This window comes from Rhinoderma darwinii, assembly GCF_050947455.1.
Source record: "Rhinoderma darwinii isolate aRhiDar2 chromosome 2 unlocalized genomic scaffold, aRhiDar2.hap1 SUPER_2_unloc_56, whole genome shotgun sequence".
Lineage (NCBI taxonomy): Eukaryota > Metazoa > Chordata > Amphibia > Anura > Rhinodermatidae > Rhinoderma > Rhinoderma darwinii.
The window spans coordinates 276,741-290,185 of NW_027461725.1; the positions used below are offsets into that span (position 1 = coordinate 276,741).

General features: G+C 45.3%; 3 non-coding genes and 1 pseudogene across 3 annotated transcripts; all 4 read right to left on the minus strand.

Moving 5' to 3' along the window:
* Window positions 1-5,145: 5,145 nt before the first annotated feature.
* On the minus strand, window positions 5,146-5,336 carry LOC142680484 (U2 spliceosomal RNA). The gene has a single exon (XR_012852965.1). It is a non-coding gene; the product is annotated as a U2 spliceosomal RNA (small nuclear RNA).
* A 1,234-nt stretch (window positions 5,337-6,570) lies between these two features.
* On the minus strand, window positions 6,571-6,761 carry LOC142680486 (U2 spliceosomal RNA). Its single transcript, XR_012852966.1, has one exon. It is a non-coding gene; the product is annotated as a U2 spliceosomal RNA (small nuclear RNA).
* Window positions 6,762-7,995: 1,234 nt separating this feature from the next.
* Window positions 7,996-8,186, minus strand: LOC142680487 (U2 spliceosomal RNA). Its single transcript, XR_012852967.1, has one exon. It is a non-coding gene; the product is annotated as a U2 spliceosomal RNA (small nuclear RNA).
* A 1,238-nt stretch (window positions 8,187-9,424) lies between these two features.
* LOC142680975 (U2 spliceosomal RNA) lies at window positions 9,425-9,645 on the minus strand (annotated as a pseudogene).
* Between the last annotated feature and the right edge of the window lie 3,800 nt (window positions 9,646-13,445).

Here is a 13,445-nt window from a genome sequence, read left to right on the forward strand (position 1 = left end):
ATCGTCCATGTACCCCACTGCTTTAGCCTCTACGCCGCCACCCCCGGGCAGGGGGACTCCACGTATTAACTTATCGCGGCGAATTGTACACAGTAGAGGCTCTAATGCGCAAATAAAAAGCAGTGGGGACAAGGGACACCCCTGCTTCACCCCTGAGTCTAAAATCACGTCCTGTGTCTTAAAACCATTCACTAAAATTTTGCTTGTGCAATCTTTATAAAAGGCTTTAAGTGATAATAAAAATCCTTCAGGTATACCCATACGCTCTAAAACCTTAAAAAGATAAAAATGAGAGACACGGTCGAACGCCTTCTCGAAGTCTATAGATAAAATGGCTAATTTACCTCTTCTAGACCTCGTGTCCTCAATCACATCTTTTACCAGGTTAAGATTATCCCAGATGCTGCGGCCTGGCACCCCACACACCTGGTTAGAGTGTACAATGTGGGGTATTATGGCTTTTAATCTATTTGCGCACACTTTTGCCATTATTTTATAGTCGCTATTCAGAAGGGTTATTGGTCTCCAGTTCTTCAAAACTGCGATGTCACCTTTCTTATGTAGCAGGGAGACCTCACCCTTCCGCCAGGACTTAGGCAGCATCTTGGAATTAAAAACTTCATAAAAAAGGCTAAAAAGATCCTCTTTTAAAATGTCATAAAATTTGACATAAAACTCACTGGGTATACCGTCCGGTCCGGGAACTTTTCCGGCTTTAAAACTCTTTACCGTTTCTAAAACCTCCTGCTCCGTCAGCTCCTGTAATAAAAAATTCTGGGAGACAGGGTCTAAAACAGTAGTAATCTCCTTCAGTGAGTCACGCATAAAATTATGATCCACAGTTTTAACACTAAAAAGGTCAGCATAAAACTCATGAACTTTACTTAAAATACCCTGTACATCTGACACACTTTCAATATTTTTAATAATAGCCTTTTTATTGTTAATTTTTTTAAAAAAGTACCTGGAGCAGGTCTCATTCTCCTCCACATGTTGAATTTTGGAACGAAAAATGATTTCTTTGCCTTTCTGCTCCAGGCACTGAGCTATTTCTTTTTTTAAATTAGTGATGTCAGTTTTAACGTCAATTTCATTATCTCTCATCTTGTACAGGGTCTGCAGACGGGTGCTGAGAATTTTAAAAAAAACATGTTTTTCTCTGGCTTTCGCCACGCTCTTTTTAATAAAAAATTCCTTTATTCTTTTTTTCATTTTCTCCCACCATGCACTGATGGGAGTACGCATGTCTCTCCCCCGCCTGCATTTTTGGTAAAATTCAATAAAATCAGTAAAAACCTGTGGATCATCTAAAAGGGAAACATTTAACTTCCAGGACTTCTTACACACCGGTTTATTAAAATCACGCTTTACATAAAATGATAAAAGCTTGTGATCTGAGAAAACATTAGTTAAAACTTCACAATTAAAAGGCAGTACATTCTCATTACAAAAAATAAAATCTATCCTGGAGCTACAGGTGGCGTTGCTCCAGGTAACGCCGGCTTCCTCTGGGCTGCTCCTATTACATTCTTTGTACAAATCTGTTAATTTAAAATCATTTACAATATCTTTGAGCAGTCCAGAGGTCTTATCGTAATTCCTACTTGTAGTACTGGTAAGCCGGCGTTCCCCCCTCAGGATACAGTTAAAATCACCTGCGAGGATAAAAGGCTCAGTTGTATTAATAAAAAGAGGTAACATTTCTAGCATCTCTGCTCTCTCATTTTTGTCAGGTGAGCCGTAAAAATTTAAAAACTGCCATTTTACGCCGTCAATAAAAGCTTTAACCAATAAAATACGTCCTGGAAGAATCTCTTGAATAAAATCAATAAAAACGTTTCCCTTAAAAAGAATGGCGACCCCTGCTGATCTGGACTCGTTAGATCCAGACCAGACTGATGGACCATACTTCCAATCCTCTTTGTATTTATGGTACTTCATTGCATGGGGAATGCCGCACTCCTGCAGGAAAAAAACAGAGGCTGCCAGGCCAGATAAAAAACTGAAGAGAGCAACCCTTCTGACTTTGGACTTGGCGCCCCTCACGTTGAGGGAGATCCCCTTTATTTCAGACATCGTGGAGTTTTAATTGTGTTAGTCTTGATTTTAAAAAATAAATAATCGTGTTACTTAAAATCAGACTTGGCCTCCACCAGCAATACCAGAAATCTCGCTTGAACTCATCTCCCCGCCCTCGTCTGACTCTAGCGAGAAAGGGGATGATTCAGGAGAGGAACTACCTTCCGTGAGCGTCGAGCCAACAGCCCTCATCTCGTATACAGGGAGTCCAGATTCACACAGCCTTACCTGGGTCTCTAACGGCTGACCATATAGGTCTGTATCGGGTGGGTCCCCCAAGGGCCCCGCCGCTCCCCCCTGAGGCCGTGCAGGCCGTGCAGGCCGTTCTAGAGGGGGAGGTTGCGCACATGGCGGGGTGTCGGTTGGCTCGGGGGGAACAGTGCCCACCCTCCTCACCAGTAACGACGAGGGGGCGGTCCTAGGAGGAGCCTCACTTTGCTTTACGGACGTATCCATTTGCTCCTCCCCTGTCACCCCCCTACCGGCACGCTCCTGTTTACCCTTTTTACGGGGACCCACTTTCAGCCAACCTTCCTCTTCAGACTCCGTATCTAGAGACCCAGGATTGGGAGCAGGCCCGGCATCCACTGAGCAACCAGCACTCTGGGATGCCTCAGTTATCTCACTGGCCTGCCCCTTCTCAGCCTTACGTTTGGCTTGGCGTTTTTCCTTCGCACTGGACTCCCTTCTCTCCTCTGAGGCTGTTGGCTGTGAGGTACCTGCTTTGGCTCCAACAGACCGTACCCTTGAAGCCCAGGTACCCCGCTGCTCCTTTGCAGCACTGGCTTGTTCCTCTCCCTGAGGGCGGGGCTGGTCCGCTGGTGGAGCACGTGGGGGCGCCCCGGGTTGCTCTTCTTCTCCGCTTCGGTACCTATGAGGACAAGAAAAATACAAGTGACCAGTTTTTTGACAAAAGTTGCATTTTTTTTCTTCTGTGCACTCCCTTATATTGTGCTCTTTGCTTCCACAGTTTCTGCAGGTGACATCGCAGTTAAAACTGGTATGTCCATAGGTACCACAAGCCCTGCAGAAGTTTGGCATCCCTGAGAAGTAGAGGTCGCCATTCACATTTCCAATTTTAAAACGAGCCGGTGGTAATCTCGTTTCTTGGGTGGAGGGGTCCTTAATCAGCGTAACTAAAAACTTCCATTTGGCGGTCCACACTCCACACTCGTTCATCACTTTCCCCAGGAGTTTGACATTTTTGAAGTAGGCAGCTAGAAATGCTGCCACTTCCATATCTCTCACATATGGGGAATACATTTTAATCACCACGAGTTTGGTTATTTCAAATTCATGCTCTACTACCTTGACTCCCGCTGCTACGAGTTCACCTTGTTTCCTCTCAGCTCGGTCCATAGCATCACGGAGTATTCCTTCTCCCATGAAGGTGACATCGTAGATTCCTCGCTTCGGGTAGTCCTGGATAGCCAAGAGCTCGTTCTTGTGGACCGCCAGCAGATCTTCCAAAATGGCGTGGACTAAAAATTTAATACCACGGGGACCGCCTCCACCCTCTGCCACGATAAATCGTGCAGAATTCTTAAGCCGGGCGTACACCGGCACCGCATCGGGTTCGCCTGCCATTAGCGTGGCCAGGTCGAACCGCACAGCTTTCGCTGCGCCCCTTGTCTTACGGAGACCAAGGGGCTGGGGGGGATCGCAACTCGTTGCTCAGGACTAAGCCTCTCTCCCAAATAGCAGCACGGGGGTGAAGTCCAGGCGAACCTGGACGATCCCCCGAGGCCGAGAGAGAGGGTACCTGAGCACCTTCTGACCAAAAACCTCCTGTATAAATACACTTGGTCTTAGCCAAAAGGCCGAGAAGCGATAACCCGAACGGGCCGCGCGTTGCCCGAGCCTGCCCGATACTGCTGTTCAGCCCTTGCAGCGATTCAGCCTACTTCTAGGCAATTCCATGGGGCCCTGCAGGCTCACACACTCACAGCTACACGGGAGGTGAATAAAGGCCGGAGAGGAAGCCAGACAGGATTTGCTTCTTTTGCTTGCACCACAATGCAGTGCTGAAAGAGGAGGAATCTACATAAAAACGCCTTCCTGGCAACGCCCAAATGCCCTGCTGCCATGCAGATAAACACTGGCAGCGGCAGCAAGTGCATGCCCACAGCCACCCCTTGTTCCTTCACACCTTGTATCAGCTGTAATCCAGTCCAGTCCAGTGCTGCCTGCTGAGCAGCACTGACCAACACTGCCTGGGCCCAGGCTTTTATCTCTGAGGCCCCATTATGATGTCAGAAAGCTGGCTCTGGCTCCTCAGGGCTCCACTATGACACGTGCAAAGTTCCGTCTGAACTTTATATAAGACGGTGCGGCTCAGTCAGTCACTCAGTGTTGCCTGAGAGGGCAACACTGCAACAGCCGGCCGCCAGGCTGTCTTTTTTTGCACAGCTAGTTGCCTCCAGGAGGCCACAAGAGGGAGACAAGGGACTGCAAAATGGAAAATAAGCATCCACCAACTTTACAGACAACTTCTCCTTGCTCCTACAACCTCCATCCTTGCACAGTTTGTTATTCTTCTAGGTAACATAGTAACAAATCCAAATTGCTGCTCTCTTTGTAGGCAAGCAAGGCTTTGTTGCAACTGCAATTCTTACTCCTTCTTGAAATGTAGGGACGACAGTACATTCCATCACATCCATCTAGTGTACACAGGTAGGTCCATTGTGGCGGGCGGGCGGGCGGCTTTAATGGCTGTTTGCTGTTCCCCTACTCCACTCCACTATTTGACTGTGGTGCTGCATCAATCAGTGGCTGGCTCAGGTGCAGCTCTTTAACTTACCTAAAAGGGATGGCGGAGAGAAGACAAGGAAGGTGAATGAGCTGTTCCAATGTGAAATGCCGGAAGCACAGACACACAGACGACACAAAACAAGAGGTGGCAATGTATTCATTAATTGCATTTAATCAATTAGCTCATTATCACTCATGCATTGTCCAACAGGTGTTGAAATAATGGGATTAAAAGGGGAGATCCCTTCAGAAAGACAGAAACAATGGCAAACACAAAAAACACTTTTGGAATCTGATTTTAGTCAACACATAAGGAAAGGGTGCACCGGTCCTGGAAATACTGCAATACCAGGTCAATGCGTGGAGTGGACAGAGCAAGCTCTATTTCCATCTCCCTGTTCTAAAAATCCATTTAATATATGGTCCCCAGATAGGGGACGTATCAGATATTAAACTGATAAGAACAGATACTACACTTGATCTTAGCCAAAAGGCCGAGAAGCGATAACCCGAACGGGCCGCGCATTGCCCGAGCCTGCCCGATACTGCTGTTCAGCCCTTGCAGCGATTCAGCCTACTTCTAGGCAATTCCATGGGGCCCTGCAGGCTCACACACTCACAGCTACACAGGAGGTGAATAAAGGCCGGAGAGGAAGCCAGACAGGATTTGCTTCTTTTGCTTGCACCACAATGCAGTGCTGAAAGAGGAGGAATCTACATAAAAACGCCTTCCTGGCAACGCCCAAATGCCCTGCTGCCATGCAGATAAACACTGGCAGCGGCAGCAAGTGCATGCCCACAGCCACCCCTTGTTCCTTCACACCTTGTATCAGCTGTAATCCAGTCCAGTCCAGTGCTGCCTGCTGAGCAGCACTGACCAACACTGCCTGGGCCCAGGCTTTTATCTCTGAGGCCCCATTATGATGTCAGAAAGCTGGCTCTGGCTCCTCAGGGCTCCACTATGACACGTGCAAAGTTCCGTCTGAACTTTATATAAGACGGTGCGGCTCAGTCAGTCACTCAGTGTTGCCTGAGAGGGCAACACTGCAACAGCCGGCCGCCAGGCTGTCTTTTTTTGCACAGCTAGTTGCCTCCAGGAGGCCACAAGAGGGAGACAAGGGACTGCAAAATGGAAAATAAGCATCCACCAACTTTACAGACAACTTCTCCTTGCTCCTACAACCTCCATCCTTGCACAGTTTGTTATTCTTCTAGGTAACATAGTAACAAATCCAAATTGCTGCTCTCTTTGTAGGCAAGCAAGGCTTTGTTGCAACTGCAATTCTTACTCCTTCTTGAAATGTAGGGACGACAGTACATTCCATCACATCCATCTAGTGTACACAGGTAGGTCCATTGTGGCGGGCGGGCGGGCGGCTTTAATGGCTGTTTGCTGTTCCCCTACTCCACTCCACTATTTGACTGTGGTGCTGCATCAATCAGTGGCTGGCTCAGGTGCAGCTCTTTAACTTACCTAAAAGGGAGGGCGGAGAGAAGACAAGGAAGGTGAATGAGCTGTTCCAATGTGAAATGCCGGAAACACAGACACACAGACGACACAAAACAAGAGGTGGCAATGTATTCATTAATTGCATTTAATCAATTAGCTCATTATCACTCATGCATTGTCCAACAGGTGTTGAAATAATGGGATTAAAAGGGGAGATCCCTTCAGAAAGACAGAAACAATGGCAAACACAAAAAACACTTTTGGAATCTGATTTTAGTCAACACATAAGGAAAGGGTGCACCGGTCCTGGAAATACTGCAATACCAGGTCAATGCGTGGAGTGGACAGAGCAAGCTCTATTTCCATCTCCCTGTTCTAAAAATCCATTTAATATATGGTCCCCAGATAGGGGACGTATCAGATATTAAACTGATAAGAACAGATACTACACTTGATCTTAGCCAAAAGGCCGAGAAGCGATAACCCGAATGGGCCGCACGTTGCCCGAGCCTGCCCGATACTGCTGTTCAGCCCTTGCAGCGATTCAGCCTACTTCTAGGCAATTCCATGGGGCCCTGCAGGCTCACACACTCACAGCTACACGGGAGGTGAATAAAGGCCGGAGAGGAAGCCAGACAGGATTTGCTTCTTTTGCTTGCACCACAATGCAGTGCTGAAAGAGGAGGAATCTACATAAAAACGCCTTCCTGGCAACGCCCAAATGCCCTGCTGCCATGCAGATAAACACTGGCAGCGGCAGCAAGTGCATGCCCACAGCCACCCCTTGTTCCTTCACACCTTGTATCAGCTGTAATCCAGTCCAGTCCAGTGCTGCCTGCTGAGCAGCACTGACCAACACTGCCTGGGCCCAGGCTTTTATCTCTGAGGCCCCATTATGATGTCAGAAAGCTGGCTCTGGCTCCTCAGGGCTCCACTATGACACGTGCAAAGTTCCGTCTGAACTTTATATAAGACGGTGCGGCTCAGTCAGTCACTCAGTGTTGCCTGAGAGGGCAACACTGCAACAGCCGGCCGCCAGGCTGTCTTTTTTTGCACAGCTAGTTGCCTCCAGGAGGCCACAAGAGGGAGACAAGGGACTGCAAAATGGAAAATAAGCATCCACCAACTTTACAGACAACTTCTCCTTGCTCCTACAACCTCCATCCTTGCACAGTTTGTTATTCTTCTAGGTAACATAGTAACAAATCCAAATTGCTGCTCTCTTTGTAGGCAAGCAAGGCTTTGTTGCAACTGCAATTCTTACTCCTTCTTGAAATGTAGGGACGACAGTACATTCCATCACATCCATCTAGTGTACACAGGTAGGTCCATTGTGGCGGGCGGGCGGGCGGCTTTAATGGCTGTTTGCTGTTCCCCTACTCCACTCCACTATTTGACTGTGGTGCTGCATCAATCAGTGGCTGGCTCAGGTGCAGCTCTTTAACTTACCTAAAAGGGAGGGCGGAGAGAAGACAAGGAAGGTGAATGAGCTGTTCCAATGTGAAATGCCGGAAACACAGACACACAGACGACACAAAACAAGAGGTGGCAATGTATTCATTAATTGCATTTAATCAATTAGCTCATTATCACTCATGCATTGTCCAACAGGTGTTGAAATAATGGGATTAAAAGGGGAGATCCCTTCAGAAAGACAGAAACAATGGCAAACACAAAAAACACTTTTGGAATCTGATTTTAGTCAACACATAAGGAAAGGGTGCACCGGTCCTGGAAATACTGCAATACCAGGTCAATGCGTGGAGTGGACAGAGCAAGCTCTATTTCCATCTCCCTGTTCTAAAAATCCATTTAATATATGGTCCCCAGATAGGGGACGTATCAGATATTAAACTGATAAGAACAGATACTACACTTGATCTTAGCCAAAAGGCCGAGAAGCGATAACCCGAACGGGCCGCGCGTTGCCCGAGCCTGCCCGATACTGCTGTTCAGCCCTTGCAGCGATTCAGCCTACTTCTAGGCAATTCCATGGGGCCCTGCAGGCTCACACACTCACAGCTACACGGGAGGTGAATAAAGGCCGGAGAGGAAGCCAGACAGGATTTGCTTCTTTTGCTTGCACCACAATGCAGTGCTGAAAGAGGAGGAATCTACATAAAAACGCCTTCCTGGCAACGCCCAAATGCCCTGCTGCCATGCAGATAAACACTGGCAGCGGCAGCAAGTGCATGCCCACAGCCACCCCTTGTTCCTTCACACCTTGTATCAGCTGTAATCCAGTCCAGTCCAGTGCTGCCTGCTGAGCAGCACTGACCAACACTGCCTGGGCCCAGGCTTTTATCTCTGAGGCCCCATTATGATGTCAGAAAGCTGGCTCTGGCTCCTCAGGGCTCCACTATGACACGTGCAAAGTTCCGTCTGAACTTTATATAAGACGGTGCGGCTCAGTCAGTCACTCAGTGTTGCCTGAGAGGGCAACACTGCAACAGCCGGCCGCCAGGCTGTCTTTTTTTGCACAGCTAGTTGCCTCCAGGAGGCCACAAGAGGGAGACAAGGGACTGCAAAATGGAAAATAAGCATCCACCAACTTTACAGACAACTTCTCCTTGCTCCTACAACCTCCATCCTTGCACAGTTTGTTATTCTTCTAGGTAACATAGTAACAAATCCAAATTGCTGCTCTCTTTGTAGGCAAGCAAGGCTTTGTTGCAACTGCAATTCTTACTCCTTCTTGAAATGTAGGGACGACAGTACATTCCATCACATCCATCTAGTGTACACAGGTAGGTCCATTGTGGCGGGCGGGCGGGCGGGCGGCTTTAATGGCTGTTTGCTGTTCCCCTACTCCACTCCACTATTTGACTGTGGTGCTGCATCAATCAGTGGCTGGCTCAGGTGCAGCTCTTTAACTTACCTAAAAGGGAGGGCGGAGAGAAGACAAGGAAGGTGAATGAGCTGTTCCAATGTGAAATGCCGGAAACACAGACACACAGACGACACAAAACAAGAGGTGGCAATGTATTCATTAATTGCATTTAATCAATTAGCTCATTATCACTCATGCATTGTCCAACAGGTGTTGAAATAATGGGATTAAAAGGGGAGATCCCTTCAGAAAGACAGAAACAATGGCAAACACAAAAAACACTTTTGGAATCTGATTTTAGTCAACACATAAGGAAAGGGTGCACCGGTCCTGGAAATACTGCAATACCAGGTCAATGCGTGGAGTGGACAGAGCAAGCTCTATTTCCATCTCCCTGTTCTAAAAATCCATTTAATATATGGTCCCCAGATAGGGGACGTATCAGATATTAAACTGATAAGAACAGATTTTTTTTTAAGTTGGCTACCCCCTCGCGGGGGTGTCAATGATTTATTACTTAAAATTCAAAAAATATTTACAATGAATTACAGCTTTTTACAATGAATTACAGTAATAAAATCAATTTACATAAAAACACATAAAAGGGGACATGGTGGCAAATTCTTATATATTGGAGTTCCATTCTTTTACAAACCATTTATTTGAAAGGGTGGCATTTCTTTTTTTATCTAATAAATAATAAATGTACATCTCGCTAAAACAAAGACCTAAAACATCGTCAACAGATAAAACATCGTGCTTAAAAATCAGGATGTTCCTGGCCTTCCACAGAGCTTCTTTTACGCAGTTCATCGTCTTCCATGCAATAGTCTTTTGGTTCGCGGTTGGGCATCCAAAGAGTCCATATAAAATCATTTCGTAAGTCAAGTCCTTTAGGTCTGCCATCTTCTTCATTAGAGGGAATATCTTTATCCAAATATGTTTAGTAAAATCGCAAGTCCAAAAAATATGACGCACGGTCTCCTCAGCCTGGCAGCCTTCCCTCGGACAGATGGCAGACCTCGCGAATCCTCTCCTGAATTGGAATGCCCTGCATGGAAGACATTGATGAACGCAGCTCCAGGCCAGGTCCATCTGTGTATTAAAAAGATAAAACACATTAACCATTTTGAAGATAAAAGCACAGCGTTCATTATTAAAATTTTCAATATTAGTGACGACTTCATTTCCTCTTATGTCTTTTATAAGTTTCTTACTGTTTATCATATCATTAAAATTTTTCCCTTTAAAATTAAACAAGGCCACTATTTTCTCTAAAATCACGTAATTTGCTGGTAGATTAAAAGCATAAGGTGAGGTTAAAACAATTTCAAACCACCCCATCCTTCGCATAAAAAACCCAGTATTAAAACGTAGAAAATAAGACCAATGATGTTGTTTAAAAAGAGAATTAAGACAGAAACAAAAGTACTTGATTAAAAGAAACCTATTAAAATCTGGAAAGTCTTTGCCACCCTTTGGTTTGATTTTCATTACCGTCTCACGTTTAAGTTTCTCCATTCTGGAACTCCAAAAGAAGGTAAAACAAGCTTTAGTAATTTTTCTTAATAAAACCGTGGGAGGAGGGAAAACCATGCTTAAGTATAAAAGCAAAGGTAAAATTATCATTTTAATTATTAAAATTTTTCCCTCCATGGTAAGCTTCCTCATGTTCCACATGCATATTTTTTGATTTACCTTCTGCGCCACCATGTCCCAACTGATAAAACCATTGTCGTACCCACTGAAGGAGACACCTAAAATTTTAATATTATCAGACACAGGAACCGGTATATCTCTAAGAGCCATGCTTCCTATGTTTAAAATATGACTCTTGCTGAAGTTTACTTTAAAACCGGAAGCACAGCAATAAAACTCGATTTGCCTAAGGGTTCTCTGAAGCGACAGGGCGTCCCTACATAAAACCGCCACATCATCCATGTACCCCACTGCTTTGGCCTCTACGCCGCCTCCCCCGGGCAGGGGGACTCCACGGATACACTTATCGCGGCGAATTGCGCATAACAGAGGCTCCAATGCACATATAAAAAGCAGTGGGGACAAGGGACACCCCTGCTTCACCCCAGAGTTTAAAAATACGTCCTGTGTCTTAAAACCATTCACTAAAATTTTGCTGGTGCATTCTCTGTAAAAGGCTTTAATAGATAATAAAAATCCTTCAGGTATACCCATACGTTCTAAAACCTTAAAAAGATAAAAATGAGAGACACGGTCGAACGCCTTCTCAAAGTCTATAGATAAAATGGCTAATTTAACTTTTCTAGACCTCGTGTCCTCAATCACGTCTTTTATTAGGTTTAAATTATCCCAGATGCTGCGGCCTGGCACCCCACACACCTGGTCAGAGTGTATAATGTGGGGTATTATGGCTTTTAATCTATTTGCACATATTTTAGCCATAATTTTATAGTCGCTATTTAGAAGGGTTATTGGTCTCCAATTCTTTAAAACTGCGATGTCACCCGTCTTATACAGCAGGGAGACCTCACCCTTCCGCCAGGACTTAGGCAGCATCTTGGAATTAAAAACATCAGAAAAAAGGTTAAAAAGATCCTCTTTTAAAATGTCATAAAATTTTACATAAAACTCACTGGGTATACCGTCCGGTCCGGGAACTTTCCCTGTTTTAAAACTCTTAACAGTTTCTAAAACCTCCTGCTCCGTCAGCTCCTGTAATAAAAAATTCTGGGAGACAGGGTCTAAAACAGTAGTAATCTCCTTCAGTGAGTCACGCATAAAATTATGATCCACAGTCTTAACATTAAAAAGGTCAGTGTAAAACTCATGAACTTTACTTAAAAGACCCTGTACATCTGACACCCCTTCTATATTTTTGATAATTGCCTTTTTGTTATTTATTTTCTTAAAAAAGTACCTGGAGCAGGTCTCGTTCTCCTCCACATGTTGTATTTTTGAACGGAATATAATCTCTTTACCTTTCTGCTCCAGGCACTGGGCTATCTCCTTTTTCAAATTGGTGATGTCATCTTTAACGTCTATGTCATGATCTTGCATTTTGTACAGGGTCTGCAGACGGGTATTGAGAATTTTAAAAAAAGCGTATTTCTCTTTGGCTTTCGCCACGCTTTTCTTAATAAAAAAATCTTTTATTTTCTTTTTCATTTTCTCCCACCATGCACTGATGGGAGTACGTGTGTCTCTTACCCGCCTGCTTTCTTGGTAAAATTCAATAAAATCTGCTAAAACCTGTGGATCGTCTAAAAGGGAAACATTCATCTTCCAGGACTTTTTACATACAATATTATTAAGATCATGCTTTACTTTAAAAGATAAAAGCCTGTGATCTGAAAACACATTGGTTAAAACTTCACAATTAAAAGGCAGTAAATTTTCAGAACAAAAGATAAAATCAATCCTGGAGCTACAGGTGGCGTTGCTCCAGGTAACGCCGGCTTCCTCTGGACTGCTCCTGTTACATTCTTTGTATATGTCTTTTAATTTAAAATCAGTCACGATATCCTTGAGCAGTCCAGAGGTCTTGTCATAGTTCCTACTCGTACTGTTGGTAAGCCGGCGTTCTCCTCTCAGGATACAATTAAAATCACCTGCGAGGATAAAAGGCTCAGATGTGTTGATAAAAAGCGGTAAAATCTCCAGCATCCTCGCTCTTTCGTTCTTTTCTGGTGATCCGTAAAAATTTAAAAACTGCCACTTTACACCATCAATAAAAGCTTTAACCATTAAAATACGTCCTGGTAAGATTTCTTGAATAAAATCAATTAAAACGTTTCCCTTAAAAAGAATGGCGACCCCTGCTGATCTGGACTCGTTGGATCCAGACCAGACGGATGGACCATACTTCCAATCCTTTTTGTAATTTTCATATCTCATTGTATGGGGAATGCCGCACTCCTGCAGGAAAAATACAGAGGCTGCCAGGCAAGATAAAAAATTGAAGAGAGCAACCCTTCTCACTTTTGACTTGGCGCCCCTCACGTTGAGGGAGATTCCCATGAGCTCAGACATCGTGGAGAGTTAAAGCAAAATTCTGATTTTAAAATAATAAATAATAGGCGTACTTAAAATCAGATTGCTCCTCCACCAGCAATACCCGAAACCTCACTTGAACTCATGGCCCCGCCCTCATCCGACTCAACTGAAAAGAGGGACGAGGCAGGAGAAGAACTACTGTCGCTGAGAGCTGAGCCAGCAACACTCACCTCGTACACGGGGAGCCCAGACTCGCACAGCCTCACCTGGGTCTCTCTCGGTTGACCGACTGGGTCCATGTCTGGTGGGTCCCCCAAGGGCCCCGCCTCTCCCCCCTGGGCCCGTGAAGGCCGGTCTAGAGGG